The sequence below is a fragment of the Pagrus pagrus genome, assembly GCF_965226575.1.
Source record: "Pagrus pagrus genome assembly, contig: HAP1_SCAFFOLD_166, whole genome shotgun sequence".
Taxonomy (NCBI): Eukaryota; Metazoa; Chordata; class Actinopteri; order Spariformes; family Sparidae; genus Pagrus; species Pagrus pagrus.
Window position 1 is genome coordinate 5387 of NW_028175297.1, and position 22678 is coordinate 28064.

The following is a 22678-nucleotide window of genomic DNA, read 5'->3' on the forward strand; positions in this document are numbered from 1 at the left end:
ACAGTAGAGAACTATTTTATTTTTTTAACATGTGCCACAAACAACAACACAACACAAACAAAACAAACATGAAGATGAACATGAAAATTCTGACTGCGGAACACTGTTGCGGAACACGCTCACTCATGGCCCCACCATTGTCTCCTCTTCATCTGGCCCTTTAAGAAATGCACAAAAGAACATATTTTGTTGACTCAGTAAAGCAGTACTGTGGTTACTGTATATGGTTGCAGTGCAAAACACAAAACCTTATCAGGAGACCAAACAAAAAAGGCCCTGTAAAGTGATATAAAGTTATACAATATTGTGTTCATCAAACACTCTGACAAACTTCACATTTAACCTGAAGTTACAGTAATAAAACATAATGTATATTTGAGTTTGTCTTCATGTTAAAGGGGAATAGTGCACAGCCATTTGATTTTTTGCTATTTTGCTAACCTTTCCTCAGCATTTGTTGGTTCACTGAAGCCAGCCATAATGCAATTAATGGAGCATATCATATACATGTTGCAATGTGTGTATTTGTGTGGTTCTATCCTTTCATAAAAAGATAATGGATACAGGGTGTTTTGGTGTGTCATGATGCTGCCAGCACGAGAGCTGGGATACTGGGTCGGAGGGTCTGATCTTACAAGGTTGGTTTTCAGCCAAGTGACGCTAGGTGGAAGGCAGAGAGCCTCCATTCTCCCTGGAACAAGCCAGCAACATTACTCTGGAGCTGTTTCATTAAAGCATAAGTAAGCGGAATGTTTGTGTTAATATAAGTCTTATATAGTTATATCTTCCGACAGCAATCACTTATATAGAGTGTTTGGTCCGAAACACGGGTCTGTCAGTCACCCTGCTCTGCTGTAAGCCGAGGAGAAAACTTTCCTTGTATCCTACAACCTTTATCCAATGAGGAGAGAGAACGGCATAAAGGGGCGGTCCTCTCTGTGTGTGCAGCCAAGGGATGCACGCGCATGTGTTGACGTAGGGAAGAGGGCGGGGACTGCTAACTCCATCCGCTGACAGGAAGTTAGCCAAAACGACCGGATCGCTTACTTCTGCTTTAAGTAAAAAGTAGGTAAAAATCTTGAATATTTCCTCTTTAATGACTCTCCATGGGGACCCCCAAGATAGCTGTCAGTCTGGTGGTGCGTAATAGGTATCCACAAAACTGGACATTTACTGGACCAGAGGTCTGTGTGCTATGGCACGGTGCTCTGGCGGAACACTGGGGCCATACTCAGATCTAAAAGCCCTCACAAGAGGAGAGAGTTGGGATAAAAGTTGAGGTGAGGTCTCTCTGTCCTGGTTTATTCTTTATATATTATGCCAAGGTAAGTATTATATTCCATTGCAACATGGCTGAGGCTCTCAGTTGGAAGCAACTCCATCCTACATATTAAACCTATCACATATCAAGTCTGAGATGACAATGAGTCAGCTAGCCTCACTCACACAATCGCTGTGTAGTTACATCAGACCTGCCCACATGGTGGAGCTGAAGACCATGAATGCAGCAGTAAAGGGAAAAGTTTGAGGTTAGATAAGACCACATCTTAAGACTCAAAACTTCATCCACTCATGTTAACATTAGAAGTATGTTTTTGTGTTTGATAGGGGGTTCTTTCATTCCAGCTCAATTTAGCAGGGAGATGGCATGTAATATTAATATATTTAAAAATATATTTCAGCTGTTGCTTCATATTCATTAATTTATTTTGTAGATAGAATATTATACTAAAGTCAAATACAGTTTTCATTAAAGATGTGTTTCTAACTGAAATGTGATTTCCCTACTTTTCAGACCCATGTACTGGCTTTTAAGAAAGGCAATGGGTGACAATTCCAGTTACAGTTTACATTACTGTCCCACCACTGCCAAGTGAAATCTTTACATTTACAAGAAAATGGCTATGCTTGCTGCATGGTGGCTGAACAAGCTTCTAATTCCTAAGTGACCATAGCGGAAAAAATGGCAAAAATCACAACACTGCCTTTTTTAATTGTATTTGCTCATTTAGAATTGGGGAGATTTGTTCTGTACTTTGCGCTCGTTTTTTTTTTACATATGCTGACAGCTTCATCTTGATTTCTGCTGTAGAACAGTATCACACATATATTGCAAAATAGGTATTGTAGCTGACTTACGTGCGAGCTGTGTGGCACGCCTTTTCTCCTCTCTCTCTCTCCTCCCACCATCCCTGTCTCCAGCGAGATGAAGCCACCTTTTTATATAAGCCTCCACCTCCTGGTCTGTTGCAGTGGCCGTTAATTGATTGTTTCTGACCGTTCCTAAAAATTGAGAAAACTGTAAAGCTTTGGATAGATTGCACACAATGGTGAGAAATGGCTAACTGCATGACATGCTATATCCTGCCCATAGTTGGGCAGCAATGAATGTAGTTTGAAAACAGTCTAGCCATGACCAGCCAATTACTAAAATTGTAGGAGGAAAACTCTCGCCTTCAGCTGACGAACTGATTGCAGACTGGTGCATCTTAGAGCAGGGGGCAGATAAATAGCTGGAGAAGATGGTGAAGCACATAGTTTTAGATATTTTTATTATGGTGCAGGTTGCTGACATTTCGGCACAGAGTATGTCTTCTTCAAAGCAAACAGAGCAATTTAAGAATGGCAGCTTTAAACTGGTGCCTTATAAAATGTGATTGGGTGTATATGTTGTTGTATTATAAGTATTTTATAACGAGTATTAGACTATCAGCATTTTTAATTAATTGTATTACTTAAAGCTATGGTCTAAGGTCTGAAAGACGATGAGAAGCCGCCATTAGCAGCACCGTGGAGAGCTCCAGAGCTGGAGGGAGACTCGTCGCTCTGGGCGACCCAGCACAGGGTGCTGTATGTGGGGGAGAGGAGTAGGAAGACCGGGGCCTGTAGCTCCGCGGCGCCGTAGTTCGCAGAGCGACCCCGCTCAGGTTGCCGCTGCGGCTAGAAGCGGCTGTGTGTTGGGGAGAGGATCAGGGAGACTCGACGCGGCACCGGTACCAGTAATAACGGCAGCAACACATTCTGTGCTTCTGTACTGTGCTTCTCTGAATCCTAGTGGGGCTTTCAGCGGCATGTGTTTAAACATGTACCCTCTGACTGTTATAATCATATGGATGCTGTTATAATGTGTTGTGATTGAGATCCTGACCCACCAAACAGCCTGGAAAGTGACAAAGTTACGTTTTTCGTACAAAATTACATAATCACCATCAGTAAACAGGACGCTGTCTGACTATTTCACTCGCGGGGAGGGATGCTGTTTTCTGGAGGGAAAGTTCACTGCCACAGAGATTTATTTTTCTTGTCTCACACAGAGTCGTTGAACATGGGTCGGCATGTTCTCTGACCACTTTGCCACCACTTCTCAACTGCCTGCTCTGCATTATAGTCCTCAACCTCAGGGAAATGCAATGATATACGGAGGAGGGAATTGAGCATTTTGTTTGAGAGTGAGCGTTTGACATTTTTTTTTTCACTGTCCCGTAATTGTCCCGGACAAAATATAAGTGTGTCCCAGCAGGAATTTTTATGGTCCCCGCCGGGACATCGTTAATTTCGAGCCCTGCTGCCTGGTCATATTAACCTTGTATAAAAACTGAATGTTAACTAGCTAACATTTTTCGCAGCACTGGCAACCTGACAAAACAATGTGAAGTTCCAACAATAAGAGCTGAATGTTTCCCACAGAAATTCATTCATTTATTTTTCGTTCAGGGACTCACCTCACCGTGACTTCTCTCCTCGATCTCCGGCTCGCGCACTTTTTGCTCCCTTGCTCCCTTTCGTCAATTCGAATATGATGCATTCAAAAGACTCGTAATTTGGAAAACTCCAACTTAAAGCGGAAAAAAACATAACGGAAAGTAGAGTTTGAATAAAGATACGATCCTTACAGACTTAATAGCGTTGACTTAATAAAAAAAAAAAAACACTGTCACTGTGGGTGATATGTTCAGGTAAATGTAGGTCAATACATTTTCCAATGTCGACCTGCCAGTCATTTTCTATGTGACACAGAGAGCAGGTGGGAGCGGTTTCTGTTCACAAATGAACTGTCACTCTTGGCCTAGGCTATGCTCTTATTGGCACACTCGGTCAAGGAATGTACAGTATGTTGTGAATTTAATGAATTGAATTGAATTTATTTATTTAAAACAGGGACAATGCACAAAAAAACATTAATCTTGTAAGACAAGAAGAGATGCTTTGAGCCAGGTTATAGTTCCGCCTGTAGTCCCTGGGCAGGTAAAGTTAAAGCAGATACAGTATTAAAATCATTGAAATATGAGTGACATGATGACCATAATATTTTAAAAATAGACAGAATACACTAGTAAAAGCAGGGAACAAGAGCACCAAATCATGAAGTGCACAACAGCACATACTCTCTTACTCTTATCACACATTCAAACAGATAACAGTCCAACTATCCTCCTCTAATAACCACATTCATACACATATTAATAACCAGACACGTATACACACATGTAACTCAACAATGTGTGCAAACTCGCTTCCTCAGTAACCAGCGCTTTGACAAGCATGAGAACATGTAGGGATTTGTACATACACTGAAAAAAGGAACATGTTGGATTAACTTAATTCAATGGTGGACATTGGTTGCACACAGATGTTTTGCTTTGGCAGCAACTTAAACAATTGAGTTAAATTAACACAAGTTATTCATGTTCAATAAACCTGTATATTTTGTGTTGATACAGTGTGATTAAAACATGTTTTGATAAAGTAATTTGAGCTCTTGGAACATTTAAATCCTTCACAATTTCATCACTTCATTTCAACACTATTCAATAACTTTTACTCCAATACTATTTGGTAGCGTAAATACTACACGCTATTTTCATTTTACATGTTCGTATTATAGTCTAGTGTCAATTACACAATTTTACAATGGAGGCCTAAAAACAGATTGTTTGTATTGTTCTCTGAAGATGGTTGCCTGTACCACTAGTAACCTTTCAAAATAAAATGTCTAATTTCACTGCAGTGACAGTAGGTAAAGAATTGAACTGACATTACTGTTCTACTGTAATACAAATCAACAGTGAACAAGTAATGTCAGTTTTTCAGTGTTTTACCGACTCAGCCACAGAATGGAAATTAGACCTTTTCTTTTGAAAAGGCTACAGGCAACCATCTTCGAAGAGAACAATACAAACATTATGTTCAAGGTCTCTATTGTCAAGATTAAATTAAATAACAATTGTAACTGTAAACAATTCGATTCAACTATAGAACTGATTTGAAATGCAAAAACGTTAGTTGCCATTGCCATTTCAACAATCATTTATTTTAATGCCTAATACCTTTCTATTAACTCTCTTAATCATTGACATTACCCATTTTTACCCCAATTAAAAACAGAAATGAACAGTTGCATGTCAAAGCCTTTATTCAAGAGCCATAGGATAAACAGCAATGACTGACCTCATTGTGACATCTTGGTTCAAAACAGAACAGTATCTTAGAAGTATTTAAAATTCCTTACTACAACTGAAACATCCCATGCTGTTGCTGATTGTTCACCTGGAAATTCAACCTCCAAAATGCAGGAGAGCAAGTGTGAGCTTTAATTGTCCTCCTACCTGGAGCTAACCGCCTCACGTGCACAACAACAGTGAGCTCTCCTTACTGGAACAGTTTTGTCTTTAAGCTTTGGGCTTTCCTCGAGAGTTGAGCCACATCCAACTCCATTACCACCTTTTGAATCACTTCAAAAGTATAGCGGAGCTGTGACGGATACCTCATGTTCAAAGAGTAAAAAAGTCCAAAGGCTGTTGCAAGGGCTACATTATCCAGATCTTGAAGAACCACCACACCCTCGATGATGATGCCAACATCAGAAAAGTCATTGCCTGGCGTCTCTCTGGTGACATATTCCCACTGTCGTTTTCTCAATGGCACTCAGTGCAGTGGCCTCAGTCATGTCCTGGTTAAAGATAAAACATTTCTTGAAGCTTTTTAAAAATAAATAAATAAAATAAAAAAATTGATGCTTTTGAATGCAGCAATTCTAATGCAATAGTTTATTTAAACCCATGTAAGCAGCATAGCAGATTACTACAGCCAAAGATTGCCCTGCCATGCTGCCATTCATGGTCAATTTCTGAGAGAAAAAATAAAATACAGACATAACAAATTCCAGATCAAATGAAGAAGAGCCTTCAAGCTAATGTAAAGACTGAATTCTCGTCCTCATTTCTTCTGGAAGTTGTTTTCATGTTCCTGGATGATTTTTTATTATTAACCTTGATTTACTCCAGGGCTGTATCCCAGTCCCAATTCTGCCCTTGTCAGATGAGGGTCAGTGCAGTGTAAGAAGATGGTGGATTTTTCCTTCTTTCACTAGATTCACAAATTTGAAGTGTTTTCACACTAGTGTAATCCCTAATGTAAGAGAAACAATATTTTTTCACTCTGTGGCAGAGGGGTCAATATAGGTGGTTTTTCACTTTCATAATGGGGGATTATGGAGAAAAAATGGACTGTTTGGACCATTTGTTTTTAATCTCAGCACTGGAATCACTTTGCCAAGGTGATAAAGATGGCAAATGGACCTAAACGGTCCAAGTAGGATCACAGGGTTAACTGAATACGTTTGGAAATGTAGCAAAGCCACAATCTACTCACAAAACACCCACCATGTACTCCTGCACCAAGACGTCGGGATTCTCATTCAGATAGATGCAGAGTCCTTTAATGAGGGACTCCCTTCCGGCATCAATGTCATCCTTAAGAATTATAACAAAGACAATAGAGATATTTGAACTCAAATTTTCAGTAGCACAGAAGAAAGTGATCAAAGACAAAAACTCTGACTTTTTTAAACAGTCAGCATGTGACACCAGTATCTAAAAACCAACAGTAAAACTACCTGTTTGGACCTGACCTTTATGGACTGGACGTTATATAATCTCCGGAGATGATATAAAAAAAGATACATTTCTCATAGTGCAGTGCAGTGACAGTGAATGCATGATAAAAATGACTGGGTCCTTTCAGTGGAATCAGTACTCACAGGTTCTCACATGAACACCATATCTATGACACAACTAGTCAGGGCATCATTTTTTAAATTACCTCCATTGCATCAAAAAGAGCTGGCCATCTCTCTTGTACATTGCTGATCATGGGAGCATCACAAAAAAAACATAAAAGCTGCTGCCAAACTGTGCTCGATTACATCTGGGTGGTCATTTAGAACACCAGTACTGCTACCTGGTTGAGCATCCTCACCAATGTCATCATCAGACGTATTTGAAGCAGATTCTGGGGAAGCGAGGGTGGCTGATACTACAATTCCTGGTTTAAAATCTTTTAGTGAAAAAGACCTGTGTTTTCTGCTCTTGTGGGATTTAAAAGATCCTAAGATGTTTGTTTGAAATTTGCAATCCAAGAACATGCACGTTACAACCTCATTTATCTTCAAATGTGCATTAACGTGAGTCCAGTAATCCCTCTCAGACACAAGATCCTTACAAGGACACAAATGGCAACTAAATGTACATTTCTCTGACTGATGACGACTAGTTTTAATAACATCTATTCAAATGAATTAACAATGCATTCCACGTTCTAAAAGTGCATGGGCAGCTTGCATGCACACATGGAATACGATTGTTATTCCCATAATGTCTATGTCTGACTCGATAGTACTTCAGAATATGGGACCTACTTGGAAAAACTGAAGGGCAGGTCTTGCATTGCCACATTCACTCTGTCACTGGAACACTTCTAGCACCATTCACTGTGGAAGTAAAAACAAAGAAGGATTAAAGGTAGGGTTGGAGATCCTGGAAAAACAGTTTGAGCAGGACACATTTTAAAAATACACAGACAAAAGTCCAAGCCTAAATTAAGGCTTTAGCTAAATTAATTACATTAATCACCTGTCTGACAATATATACAGGTAAAAGTTGAACCTATGACAGAGTTGTCGTATAAGATACCACAGATGTATTAATGAGGTGGCCAGTGTCTGTGTATGCATGTGCTGAGGGATTCATTAAAATCTGTAATGCATTAACTACTACTAATTACTACTAATTACGGTAATAATAAGAGCAAATACAACATCCTGGTCTCACCACAAAAACTTGAGCCCATGATCCATCAGCTGACTCCAGGTGATATGCAGACTTGAGTTTGCATTATGAGGCATTATCTAGGCATTATGAAAACTGTATTTTAATAAACATACATTAGATGTACTCTCACCGGCAACTTTATTTAGGTACACTGCATAAACCATTGTAAAATATCAAATAATTAATGTGATTCTTCTCTGATGAGAACAGAGACTAATCATGTTCCATGTTCAAACACTGGGCTGACTGTGCAAAGCCAGCAGCTTGTATCCAAGAAAAAGTTAAGTTGCCATTATGAACATTAGGCAGTGGCAGGCCATGGCTACGTGATTATTGCTACCACTGCTCAGACAGAGCAGACGCACACCAGTTAATGTGTCCTTTTTTGTTTGAATTTCCTCTCCTTCTGCTCATGTTCTCATTACACGGTGTTTGGGGGGAGGGGGGTCGCTAACTTAATGCCGCTGATGACATTAGCTTTGTCATCAGCGGTGTTAGCTAGTGTGTTAGCTAGTTAACACAATGTAACTGAACAGTCAGTTGGCAAAACAATTCAAACAGAAGACTAAGGAGCGCCGCAAAGTTAAGTTGAATGTAACATGGACGGCTCCCGCTCAAAAAACAAATTCAAATAAAACATAGTGATAAAATAGCGCGAGCAAATAAGCTCATGGGACTTTACCGAACTCACTTAGTTCAACGTTAACGTTACGTAGTGACTCTCAAGACATTAAACTACATTTGGCTGAGATTTCGACAATATTTAATCAGAAAATCCAGACTTACCGACCGAATCGTGGCGTGGCGTGGCGGACCGTACGGCGAGCTCTTGGACGTGACTGTAAAGTGCGCAAGACGAAATCGCGTGCGGTACCGCGATAATTAACATCGCTACTTTATTGACTCACTTCATCCCAACATGATCTGAACAAATTAATGTACCCTCTCTGCATATTATGTAGTTTCTACACTATATAGTTACGTTTAACTTTAAAACATGAGGCAATTGTGTTCAATACACCCAAGATTCTGACATAAATCCAAGAGTTGGCCAGTCTCCTTTTTTCAGTGTAGAATAAGTTCTGGAAGGACATTCCATTGGCCACACATGAAAATGCATATACTCAAATCAGAGAAAACACAGAATTGTTGGTCAATATATATATATTTTTATAAATTAACTTTCATCAACAAACAACAAATTCATCACAGTCAGCATATTATTTATACTGACAGATAATATTGCACTAAGAGAAGAACAAGTTAAACTTGACTATGCCTACTGTATGTAATTCCTGCTGGTATCAGACGGATAACAACTCTCAGAATTCACCATCCGCTTGTTGTGTTAACTTTTTTCTCTCAGATTTTTATGAACGGTTTTGTTTCTCTTTGTATCATGGGTGCAACATCCGGGCTTGCCATGGGGATGTGTTGTTCATGATAGACATTAGCTTGGATAAAATTCTCACCTCCATAGTGGAGAACACAATTAAGGCAGTTCAGGCCTAAAAGTCTTCAGTCCTCTAACTGCTTCAAGCTCCAGCAAAGAAGCTGGACGGGGGCTCCATTAGTGGCGAGCTTCTTCCAGAATGAGTGAAGGATCAATATTGCAGGTCGTTCATGCTGCAACATTGCCAATCATGCCCATCATGGAACATTTCCACCGAAAAAGGAATATCTACTTGCACTTTGCACTTTGGATTCCTTGTTTTTTCCCCTGTCCGAGACTTAGGCTCGTTGACTCTTTTGTTGCTACTTTATTTCTGTTGGACTTTGATTACCTGTTTATTTACCTCTTTCTAAAATAATAAACTGTTCCATTTGAGTCTGCATTTGGGTCCTGTTATCCCCTATACCCTGAATAGTGGACAGCGGTTCAATGAGAGAAGCAAACTAACTTAACTTAACTTGTCTTGTCTTTTCTTGTCCTGGCACATTTGTACTTCACAAAGTATGGACCCCACAATGTTACTGAACCATATGTGGGCCACTTTAGGCTCACATCCAGATTAGTCGATGCTAACTTGCCGTCTTTCGGCCAAAAATGGCCCAAATGTGTTTCAACAAAGGTGGGCCACCTGTGTGGAACCACATGTGGGCCACTTTAGGCTCACATCCAGATTAGTCGATGCTAACTTGTCGTCTTTCAGCCAAAACTGGCCCAAATGTGTTTCAATAAAGGTGGGCCACGTGTGTGGAGCCATAAGTGGGCCACTTTAGGCTCACATCCAGATTAGTCGATGCTTACTTACCGTCTTTCGGCCAAAACTGGCCCAATTGTGTTTGAGCAAAGGTGGGCCACATGCGTTTTCTCATAAGTGGGCCACATAGGCTCACATCCAGATTAGTCGATGCTAATTTGCTGTATTTCGGCCAAAACTGGCCCAATTGTGTTTCAGCAAAGGTGGGCCACTTGCGTTTTGTCATATGTGGGCCACTTTAGGCTCACATCCAGATTAGTCGATGCTAATTTGCCGTCTTTCGGCCAAAACTGGCCCAAATGTGTTTCAACAAAGGTGGGCCACGTGTGCTAAACCATATGTGGGCCACTTTAGGCTCACATCCAGATTAGTCGATGCTAATTTGCCGTCTTTCGGCCAAAACTGGCCCAAATGTGTTTCAACAAAGGTGGGCCACTTGCGTTTTGTCATATGTGGGCCACTTTAGGCTCACATCCAGATTAGTCGATGCTAATTTGCCGTCTTTCGGCCAAAACTGGCCCAAATGTGTTTCAACAAAGGTGGGCCACGTGTGCTAAACCATATGTGGGCCACTTTAGGCTCACATCTAGATTAGTCGATGCTAATTTGCCGTCTTTCGGCCAAAACTGGCCCAAATGTGTTTCAACAAAGGTGGGCCACTTGTGTTTTCTCATATGTGGGCCACTTTAGGCTCACATCCAGATTAGTCGATGCTAATTTGCCGTCTTTCGGCCAAAACTGGCCCAAATGTGTTTCAACAAAGGTGGGCCACGTGTGCTAAACCACATGTGGGCCACTTTAGGCTCACATCCAGATTAGTCGATGCTTACTTGCCGTCTTTCGGCCAAAACTGGCCCAATTGTGTTTCAGCAAAGGTGGGCCACTTGTATTTTCTCATATGTTGGCCACTTTAGGCTCACATCCAGATTAGTCGATGCTAATTTGCCGTCTTTTGCCCAAAACTGGCCCAAATGTGTTTCAGCAAAGGTGGGCCACGTGTGCTGAACCATATGTGGCCCAGCCTTGGTTCACTTAAGGAATAACCATTCCCTACTCTGCCACGTATTTGCCAAAGATGGGCCATATCTGTTTTGTGATATAAGGGCCGAATGTAGCATTTACCACATGGGCCAGTTTAGGCTCACATCTGTTTTGTGCGGGCCAGAAGAATGCCTACAGTGCCGGATTGTTGCCTGAAGTGGCCCACATCCGTATGCTATCTGGGAAAGCACAAAACTAACAGAACCCCTTTAAATCTAACCCCAGTACTGTGGCACTAATAACCCCTCATATGGCTGTGCCACTTTTCCCACAGAACACATACATTAACAATATTTCAAAACAATTAACACACATAGTTTAGTCCATGGTCACCTGACCCATGGAAGCGCGCCACAGTGCGCTACTTATGACGTGGCCCGGAACTGCCTCGGTTCGGCCCGTGAACCCGAGACAGACCTCTGCAGCAACAGCAGGTGAGCGTGTGTGTAGGTGTGTGTGTGTGTGTGTGTGTGTGTGTGTACGTGTCGCGTAGGCGCCGAGTGTGCACCCTCGACGACCCACGGAGGGGAGAACAGAGTTCAGGGTAAAAAGTTTATGTCACTGCTGGACCGCGAGATGCGGCCGGCGGGGAAACAGGTGATAAGGAGCTTGGCTCCGCCGGAACAATGAGGGCGCAGCGCGCCCCACCGGCACTCTCTGACAGAGAGAGCGCGCCGGTCAGGAAATGACGGGCGTTCAACAGCGCTCCGCCACATTATCCCCCTCCTCCCCGAGGTTGACGATGTGCGGCAACCTGGAGAGATAGTCTGCCACAACATTGGTCTTGCCCGCTCGGTGTCGGATCTGGAACTGGAACGGCTGGAGAGAGAGGTACCAGCGGGTGAGACGACTGTTGTGGTCTTTCATGGAGTTAATCCAGGTCAGAGCCCTGTGATCAGTCTCTAAGTCAAACTCTCTCCCCAGCAGGTAGTACCTCAAACTCTCCAGGGCCCATTTGATGGCCAGGCCCTCCTTCTCCACAGTGGAGTACCTGGTCTCCCGTGGCAGCAGCTTCCGGCTCAGGTACAGCACCGGTCGCTCGTCACCAGGCTCACCTTGGGCCAGGACTGCCCCCAGTCCCACCGCTGAGGCATCGGTCTGAACCAGGAACCGCTGGCTGAAGTCAGGGCTCCTCAGAACTGGCGAAGAGCACAAACAGGCCTTGAGAGCTTGGAACGCCGCCTCGCAGTCCTCGTTCCAGATGACCGGGTTCCTCTGGTCCTTCGCCGTCAGTGCTGTCAGAGGTGCTGCGAGGGTGGCGAACTGTGGGACGAACCTCCTGTACCAGCCGGCCAAGCCCAAGAAGGACCTCACCTCCTTCTTCGTGCGAGGGCGTGGGCAGCTACGGATGGCCTCGACCTTGTCCACCTGTGGTCGGACCTCCCCTCGTCCAAGCCGGTACCCCAAGTACTTCGCCTCCTCCCAGGCCCATTGACACTTGGCTGGATTCAGCGTCAGGCCTGCCTGCTGGATCTGGCCCAGGACTCGCTCCAGATCATGCAGGTGCTGCTCCCAGGTGGCACTGAAGATGACCACGTCATCGAGGTAGGTAGCACTGCAGTCCTCACACCTCCGCAGGACACGGTCCATCAGCCTCTGGAAAGTTGCTGGTGCTCCATGTAGGCCGAAGGGCATCACCGTGAACTGGAAGAGGCCAGCAGGTGTCTGGAACGCTGTGCAGGGACGACTGGACGCTTCCAGGGGTACCTGCCAGTACCCTTTACAGAGGTCCAGGGTGGTGATGAACCTAGCCCGACCAATCCTCTCCAGCAGGTCGTCGATCCGGGGCATCGGGTAGGCGTCGAACTCTGACATGGCGTTGACCTTCCTGAAGTCCATGCAGATGCGCAGGGAACCGTCCTTCTTCCCCACAATGACCACCGGGCTACACCACTCAGACTGCGACGGCTCGATCACCCCCAAGCGCTGCATCTCCTCCACCTCCTTCTGAAGTTTGGCCACCAGGTGCTGGGGCACCCGGTAGGCCCTCTGACGAACCGGCCCCTTGTCTTTCAGCCGGACCACATGCTCCACGAGGTCAGTCTTCCCCGGGTTGGCCGCGAAGAGCTTGGCGACCCGCTGGAACACCTGGCACAGCTGGCTGGACTGGGCGGCAGAGAGGTGCCCGAGAGCAGGCTCCGCAGACTGGCTCAGGTCGGCGAGGGTAGACTCCTCCTCCCCCGCGCTGTCCACCGCCGTCACCAGCAGAGACGCCACGGGAACCCGAGCCTCCCTCCACTCCTTCAGCAGGTTGACGTGGTAAACCTGCTTTGCCCTTTTCTTGTCCGGGTGGTGGATCTCGTAGGTCACCGGGCCCATCTTCCTGAGGACGGTGTACGGGCCCTGCCATTTGGCCAGCAGCTTGCTGTTGGAGGATGGCAGGAGGAGTAGGACCTTCTGGCCAGGCTGGAACTCTCTGTGCCTGGCCTGTCAGTCGTACCACGCCTTCTGGGTCTGCTTGGCCTCACGAAGGTTGACCTCGGCCTCGTCTCGGTACCTTGCCAACCGGTCCCTCATCTCCAGCACGAACTGGACCACACCACGGTCACTGGTGCCGGTTGCGGGAGACTCCCAGGTCTTCCGCAGCAGATCCAATGGCCCCTGTACCTCCCAGCCATACAGAAGCTCAAACGGGGAAAACCCTGTGGACGCTTGGGGAACCTCCCGGTAGGCGAAAAGCAGGTAGGGCAGCCACTGGTCCCAGTCTCTCCCAGTGTCGGCCACAAACTTCTGCAGCATCTTCTTCAGGGTCTGAATGAAGCGCTCTACCAGGCCGTCCGTCTGAGGGTGGTACGGGGTGGTCTTGATCGCCGAAATCCCCAGTGCCGGTGGAAGAGCTGCAGGAGTCTGGAGGTGAAGTTGGTCCCCTGGTCTGTGATGATCTCGTCCGGAACACCAACCCTGGAAAACAACTGAACAAGACAACGCAGAACAGCAGGAGCAGTGACCGTGCGCAGGGGGAAAGCCTCTGGGAACCGTGTGGCGTAGTCACAGAGCACCAGGATGTACTGGTGCCCCCCACTGCTCTTCACCAATGGGCCCACAATGTCCATGGCCACACGCCTAAACGGAGTGGAGATCATGGGCAGGGGTTGTAGGTAGGCTCGGTCGGACTGGCAGACATAGCAAGTTTTCTGACAGGTGGGACAGGTTTTGCAGAAGGTTTGCACATCAACATACATGGAAGGCCAATAGAACCTGGGGGATATGCGCAAATAGGTTTTGTTGCGGCCAAGATGACCTGCCCAAGGCAAGGTGTGTGCCAGGTGCATTATCATCGGCCGGCATGACACAGGAACCACAAGGCGTTTGACCCCCTCCGCCACTGCATACAAAACATCACTGTCAACAACAAAACATTCTTTCTCCCCTTTTGACATATCCAGCCCCCCAACCACCTTGGCGAACAAGGACTTCAGAGTCCCATCCTCCCTTTGCAGGGCCCCAATGTCCTCTGGCACCTCCCACATGCCCTTTGCCAGTCCCTTTGCACAGTCCGGCTCCCGGGACTTCAGCCCCTTTTCAAACCGCCGCTGGCGGCGAGACTTCCTGGGCCCCTTCATGGGCCCCTCAAACAAACTGCTGTCCAGGGTTGAAAAGAGTTCTGGATCGGGCCCCTTTTTCGGCCCTGGGTCGGCTGTCACCCCCGCCCTGGCCTGGGTGCGGGTGATCACATAACCGGACAAACCCTTCCCCAGGTCACTGTCTTTGGGGCCGGCCTCCAGCAGCACGTCCAGCAGCACAGGTAAGTCCCACCCCAGGATAGCAGCAACAGGTAACCTTTCCACCACCCCGACCGTCAGCAGGTAAGGTTGCTCATCCACCACCACCGTCACCTCAGCTGTGGGGTAGGAATGGCTGTCCCCGTGCACACACAAAATGTCTTCCTGTCTGCTATAATCCACCACGCCCGTTGGCACCAACTCCCTTCGGACCAGCGTCAGGAAGCTCCCCGAGTCAACCAGAGCAGTCACAGACTCACCATTAATGGTAACGTCCTTAAAACGCTGTTGCCCTCCCCCAGCACTTGCAACCTCAGCCCGAGGAGTGTAGCATGCCCCGCTAAGCTTAGCTTTTCTGATGGGGCACAACGAAGCCTTGTGCCCTGCTTGCTGGCAGTAGAAACAGATGAACTCCTTACCGGGGCTGCGCTGGCGAGGTGTGGGCCGGGATTCTCCAGGCGGATGCTGGCTGGCTCTGGCTGCTGGTCTGGGCTGCGACGAAACCTGGCGACTGGGACCACCGTGATAAGCAGGCGGGCCTCCCCTCCGTGCGTTGAGGTACTGCAGCGCTAGCTTGCCTGCAGCTAACCCATCCGTTGGCTTGTGCTCCTTCACCCAGGTGCGGATGTCTGTTGGGAAGACTCGCAGCAGCTGCTCCAAGATGACCTGCTCACCGATCTGCTCCTTGGTATGCTGCTCTGGCCGAATCCATCGACGGTAGAGACCCTTTAAGCGGTGGTAAGTTTCTGTTGGGTTCTCTCCCGGTGGAACTGCCATGGCCCGGAACTGCTGGCGATACGTCTCCAGTGAGACGTCAAACTTGGTCAGGAGTGCCGCCTTCAGGTCCGGGTATGAATGAGCCCTCTCCTCGTCCATAGCGGTGTACGCCTCTAGCGCCTTCCCAGTGAGTAGCGGCACCAGGCGACACGCCCACTCACCATCTGGCCAACCACACGTTCTGGCAATCCGCTCGAAGCGAAGCAGGTAATTTCCAATGTCCTCCCCAGCCAGGTACTGGGGAATCTTGGGGTCACCAAAGGGTCTGCTCTCCGGCCTCGGAGGTTCTGTCCCACTGCTCACCCCAAACCTTGCCGCCCTTAAGGGTGAACTGCGGCGCGGTGCAGCAGGTGTAGGTAAGTCCATTCTAAGGCTCATCAGCGACCTCTCAGATGGTGATAGGGACCCAGGTGCAGGGACAGGTGCTACCGGCCTCGGCCCTGCCACTGCCTGATCCAGTTGCGGGGCTGGCCACGAAGCCTGGAGTCCCCTGAGCTCTGCCAGGAACCCCTCCTCTCTTCTCTGCTGTCCCTCCAGGAAGGTCCTCATGACCGCCACCAGCTCCTCTCCTGGACTTGGAGCTCCAGGGCCGGCCTGCCGGACTGGGGCCGCCGCACCCCCTTCGTCCTCCTCGGCTGTGGACCAGGCTCCCTCCTCGCCATCTTTGTCCTGCACTGGTTCCTCCTTTTGTGAGCGCAACCCAGTACCCGTCTTCCTGTGTACCGGATGCGCCCTCGTCGACTGGCCATCCCACTTCTGACACCAAATGTCGGGGTTCGATACTTTGAAACGCTGGTTTGGAAAGATGATGGCCCAGTCGGCAAACTTTAGTTTGGTGATTTTCTTTTTATTACACCAAAAACCCAAAGACAAAAATACCCACAGGTGGCAAAGCAACAAAAAAAACGCAGGAATATTTACAATATGACAGAGTAAAAAAAATATTTACAAGGAACAGGCAGCAACTGTTATCCACATGCCACTCAGCCGAATCCTTCCTTCAAGTGAGCCGAGCTCTCTTTAAAAACCCCCTTGGCCCCTCCCCCGGGCAAACCAATTAACAAAACACGGGTTAAGAAACATAAACTGGGAAACAAAGCACAAAACTAACAGAACCCCTTTGAATATAACCCCAGTACTGTGGCACTAATAACCCCTCATATGGCTGTGCCACTTTTCCCACAGAACACATACATTAACAATATTTCAAAACAATTAACACACATAGTTTAGTCCATGGTCGCCTGACCCATGGAAGCACGCCACAGTGCGCTACTTATGACGTGGCCCGGAACTGCCTCGGTTCGGCCCGTGAACCCGAGACAGACCTCCGCAGCAACAGCAGGTGAGCATGTGTGTAGGTGTGTGTGTGTGTGTGTGTGTACGTGTCGCGTAGGCGCCGAGTGTGCACCCTCGACAACCCACGGAGGGGAGAACAGAGTTCAGGGTAAAAAGTTTATGTCACTGCTGGACCGCGACATGCGGCCGGCGGGGAAACAGGTGATAAGGAGCTTGGCTCTGCCGGAACAATGAGGCGCCCCACCGGCACTCTCTGAGAGAGAGAGCGCGCCGGTCAGGAAATGACGGGCGTTCAACAGCGCTCCGCCACACAAATTCAACCAGTTCAGGCTAGAAAACCTGTTTGAAAGACCTTTTTTCAGTGAAATGCAGCTTAGGCGACTGTACAGTGCAAAAACAGGCTCCTCTTGCTCTGAAACGCTCATTTTTCACATAAGCCACTTTTCACCCTTAATGAATTAAATTCCAGGTAAAAACTCCTTTGCCATGAAGAAGATCCAAATTCAACCAGTTCAGGATAGAAAACCTGTTTGAAAGACCTTTTTTCAGTGAAATGCAGCTTAGGCTACTGTACAGCGCAAAAACAGGCTCCTCTCGCTCTGAAACGTCTATTTTTGACTTAAGCCAGTTTTCACCCTTAATGAATTAAATTCCAGGTAAAAACTCCTTTGCCATGAAGAAGATCCAAATTCAACCAGTTCAGGCTAGAAAACCTGTTTGAAAGACCTTTTTTCAGTGAAATGCAGCTTAGTGCAAAAACAGGCTCCTCTCGCTCTGAAACGCTCATTTTTGACATAAGCCACTTTTCAGTCTTAATGAATTAAATTCCAGGTAAAAACTCCTTTGCCATGAAGAAGATCCAAATTCAACCAGTTCAGGCTAGAAAACCTGTTTGAAAGACCTTTTTTCAGTGAAATGCAGCTTAGGCTACTGTACAGTGCAGAAACAGGCTCCTCTCGCTCTGAAATGCTCATTTTTGACATAAGCCAGTTTTCACCCTTAATGAATTAAATTCCAGGTAAAAACTCCTTTGCCATGAAGAAGATCCAAATTCAACCAGTTCAGGCTAGAAAACTTGTTTGAAAGACCTTTTTTCAGTGAAATGCAGCTTAGTGCAAAAACAGGCTCCTCTCGCTCTGAAACGCTCATTTTTGACATAAGCCACTTTTCAGTCTTAATGAATTAAATTCCAGGTAAAAACTCCTTTGCCATGAAGAAGATCCAAATTCAACCAGTTCAGGCTAGAAAACCTGTTTGAAAGACCTTTTTTCAGTGAAATGCAGCTTAGGCTACTGTACAGTGCAGAAACAGGCTCCTCTCGCTCTGAAATGCTCATTTTTGACATAAGCCAGTTTTCACCCTTAATGAATTAAATTCCAGGTAAAAACTCCTTTGCCATGAAGAAGATCCAAATTCAACCAGTTCAGGCTAGAAAACCTGTTTGAAAGACCTTTTTTAAGTGAAATGCAGTTTAGTGCAAAAACAGGCTCCTCTCGCTCTGAAACGCTAATTTTTCACATAAGCCACTTTTCAGCCTTAGGCGACTGTACAGTGCAAAAACAGGCTCCTATCGCTCTGAAACGCTCATTTTTCACATAAGCCACTTTTCAGCGCAAAAACAGGCTCCTCTCGCTCTGAAACGCTCATTTTTGACATAAGCCACTTTTCAGTCTTAATGAATTAAATTCCAGGTAAAAACTCCTTTGCCATGAAGAAGATCCAAATTCAACCAGTTCAGGCTAGAAAACCTGTTTGAAAGACCTTTTTTCAGTGAAATGCAGCTTAGGCTACTGTACATAGCAGAAACAGGCTCCTCTCGCTCTGAAATGCTCATTTTTGACATAAGCCAGTTTTCACCCTTAATGAATTAAATTCCAGGTAAAAACTCCTTTGCCATGAAGAAGATCCAAATTCAACCAGTTCAGGCTAGAAAACTTGTTTGAAAGACCTTTTTTCAGTGAAATGCAGCTTAGGCTACTGTACAGTGCAGAAACAGGCTCCTCTCGCTCTGAAATGCTCATTTTTGACATAAGCCAGTTTTCACCCTTAATGAATTAAATTCCAGGTAAAAACTCCTTTGCCATGAAGAAGATCCAAATTCAACCAGTTCAGGCTAGAAAACCTGTTTGAAAGACCTTTTTTAAGTGAAATGCAGTTTAGTGCAAAAACAGGCTCCTCTCGCTCTGAAACGCTCATTTTTCACATAAGCCACTTTTCAGCCTTAGGCGACTGTACAGTGCAAAAACAGGCTCCTCTCGCTCTGAAACGCTCATTTTTCACATAAGCCACTTTTCAGCCTTAATAAATGAAATTCCAGGTAAAAACTCCTTTGCCATGAAGAAGATCCAAATTCAACCAGTTCAGGCTAGAAAACCTGTTTGAAAGACCGTTTTTCAGTGAAATGCAGCTTAGTGCAAAAACAGGCTCCTCTCGCTCTGAAACGCTCATTTTTGACATAAGCCACTTTTCAGTCTTAATGAATTTAATTCCAGGTAAAAACTCCTTTGCCATGAAGAAGATCCAAATTCAACCAGTTCAGGCTAGAAAACTTGTTTGAAAGACCTTTTTTCAGTGAAATGCAGCTTAGGCTACTGTACAGTGCAGAAACAGGCTCCTCTCGCTCTGAAATGCTCATTTTTGACATAAGTCAGTTTTCACCCTTAATCTATTAAATTCCAGGTAAAAACTCCTTTGCCATGAAGAAGATCCAAATTCAACCTGTTCAGGCTAGAAAACTTCTTTGAAAGACCTTTTTTCAGTGAAATGCAGCTTAGACAAAAATAGGCTCCTCTCGCTCTGAAAGGCTCATTTTTGACATAAGCCAGTTTTCACCCTTAATGAATTAAATTCCAGGTAAAAACACGTTTGCCATGAAGAAGATCCAAATTCAACCAGTTCAGGATAGAAAACTTGTTTGAAAGACCTTTTTTCAGTGAAATTCAGCTTAGGCTACTGTACAGTGCAGAAACAGGCTCCTCTCGCTCTGAAATGCTCATTTTTGACATAAGCCAGTTTTCACCCTTAATGAATTAAATTCCAGGTAAAAACTTGTTTGCTATGAAGACAAGGGCGCAACTTCCACTGGGGACAGGGGGGACATGTCCGCCCCACTTTTCAAAATCATGTTTTTGTCCCCCCCACTTTTTACACTTTGAAAACTAACAGTAGGCACAGGCTGTAATTGCAAAACAACAAGAAACCCTGCGTAAACTGACCGCTCGGAAGCCCCCCTCACACTACGTGCTCAATCAAAGACACAGACAGGACGCGGCACAGCAGCAAAAAGATGAAAAGGAGCCGACAGCTCAACTTAAAGTCCTTATTTGGAACGGGACTAAAAAGGAAGAAAGAAAATGTGGGTTGATTAGTCATTACTGGTATTTCTAACTTTACTCTATACACTATTGTAGCTAACGTTAGCTAACTAATGTGTTAAACCAGGCGCTTAGCCATCTCTGTTTAAAACGTGTATGCAGCGCACTGATCACACAAGGAAGAGAGGAGGTGAAAAGAGACAACAACACCGTTACCTGTTGTATACTGGCCTCAGGCTGTACGATCGCTAAAACGCTGACGACCAGTGAGTAACGAGTTTGAAAGTAGCCTCTAACTTAATCAATCAATCAATCAATCACATTTTATTTGTATAGCACTTTACAATAGCCAGACGGTACCCAAAGTGCTTTACATCAAAACAATAAAATAATACATAAAAGCAATACATAAAAAACACAGGAAAGTGCTACAGTGCTGCAAGAAAACACAAGAAAGTACTACTAGTGCTGCAGGGTGTTAAAGGCCCTCCAAAAGTGCATTAAGTAAAAAACAGGCAAAATAAGTACACCTAAGAGCAGGACTACCCTAGTCAGAGTTAAATGCCAATCTAAAAAAGTGTGTCTTCAGCTTCGATTTAAAAAGGCTGAGGTCAGTAGTGGTGCGAATGTCAGGGGGCAGTCTGTTCCACAGCCTGGGAGCTGTGACAGCAAAAGAACGATCGCCCCACTGTTTAAGTCTTGACCTTGGTACCTCTAACAGGAGCTGGCCGGAAGAACGGAGGGCCCTGCCATGATCGCGGACAGTTAAAATCTCTGACAGGTAGGAGGGAGCCAGGCCATTAATGGAGTAAAAAACAAACAATAAAAGTTTAAAATCAATTCTAAAACGAACTGGAAGCCAGTGGAGTGACGACAGCACAGGGGTAATGTGTTCACACCTGGACGTGCCTGTTAAAAATCGGGCAGCAGCGTTCTGAACAAGTTGGAGACGCGAGATTAAAGACTGGCTTCATGAACGCAGCTCAAACCAACCCGGTGCCTCAGCAGGATGACCAAGCCTTGATAAATACACCGGATCCGCGCATCCTCATGCATTTCAGCCGGGTCGCTACCGGAGCTAAATTAAAAAAATAAATAAAAATAAAAATAAAAGCGCTCCTTGCGGTGGAGCTGAGAACAGCGGAGTTTCCTCTACTACAGCTGAACAGCTGACATGTGGTCAAGACGTACAGACCTGTCACAGTCTCACGGTGCATTTCATAATTATAAACTTCAACCTCAGAGCTCTCTGTCCTCAGACTGTCCTCACCTGTCCTGAACATCACACAGGGACAACATGGAGCCATGGAGCTGCTTGTGTGATTGGTTACTGAGTTGAGTTGATTTGTGTCTGACTGTCAGTCTGTGACCAACACTGTCTATGGTGCTGAAAGCTCAAGCAGGTTGATGTCTGGCTGAGTCAGTAGCTACCATGTCTTTGGTACAACACAAACATTAAATGGACACAGACAGTCTACAATTAACATGGTAGCTACATGGCTTAGACATGGTAGCCACTGACTCAGACAGTGACCTGTGTGTGTGTGTGTGTCAGAGGGGGTGATCTGTGGCATTGTCTTCTGCAGAAATATTTAGTGTGACTAGCATGTTTAAATAATGGAATAAATGCAATGTTTAAATAACTATCACAAGGGCCCATCGAGAATGCTCCTCCCTCTCTGTGCTGAGACCCACGCTCCGCCACTGGCAGTATGGCTAATGACAAAATAGTAGGCTAGGGTTAAATAGAAATGGCATGATTTAAGCTCTACGCAGGCAGAAATCGAGCGCACTGTGGTGTAGTGAAGAATGAAAACCAACTTGTAAGCTCAAGGGACTTTACTCAACATCTTCAGCAGGAAGTACAGCTTCATAACAACAGCTCCTTCTTCTTCTCTTCACCTACATACATAGTCCTGTCTTATTCAGTGGTGCCATCTAGTGACACTCCAACGTAACAGCGTTACAGAACACAACACGCGCTATGCGTACACAAATTTGCCGTTCCTACTTGTGTCCCCCCCACTTCTGAAACTAAAGTTTCGCCCATGGTTAAGTATATTTCTCCAGGAAAGTTTCTTCTGCCTCTCAAGTTTATAATTACAGTTTATAATTCAAGAGAAGGTCCGAACAGTCTGATGACATTATTTTGCATATGAATTAGCCATGTGCTTCTGTTCCTTCGCAGACCATGTCAATAACACCCGAAGACA

The 22678-nt window shown here is 45.6% G+C and overlaps 1 protein-coding gene and 1 long non-coding RNA gene across 2 annotated transcripts in view; one reads left to right on the plus strand and one right to left on the minus strand.

Annotated features, from left to right (window-relative positions):
* Positions 1-3751, minus strand: LOC311254036. The gene is made up of 3 exons (XR_014622156.1): positions 3723-3751; positions 2140-2283; positions 1-158 (listed from the first exon to the last, which is right to left on the minus strand). It is a non-coding gene; the product is annotated as an uncharacterized lncRNA (long non-coding RNA).
* LOC311254034 (uncharacterized protein) overlaps positions 2981-22678 on the plus strand; it is a 27642-nt gene continuing 7944 nt past the window's right edge. The window contains exon 1 of the mRNA XM_084384461.1: positions 2981-2993. The gene's annotated coding sequence lies outside the window, so the exon portion shown is untranslated. The remainder of the gene's footprint in view (positions 2994-22678) is intronic.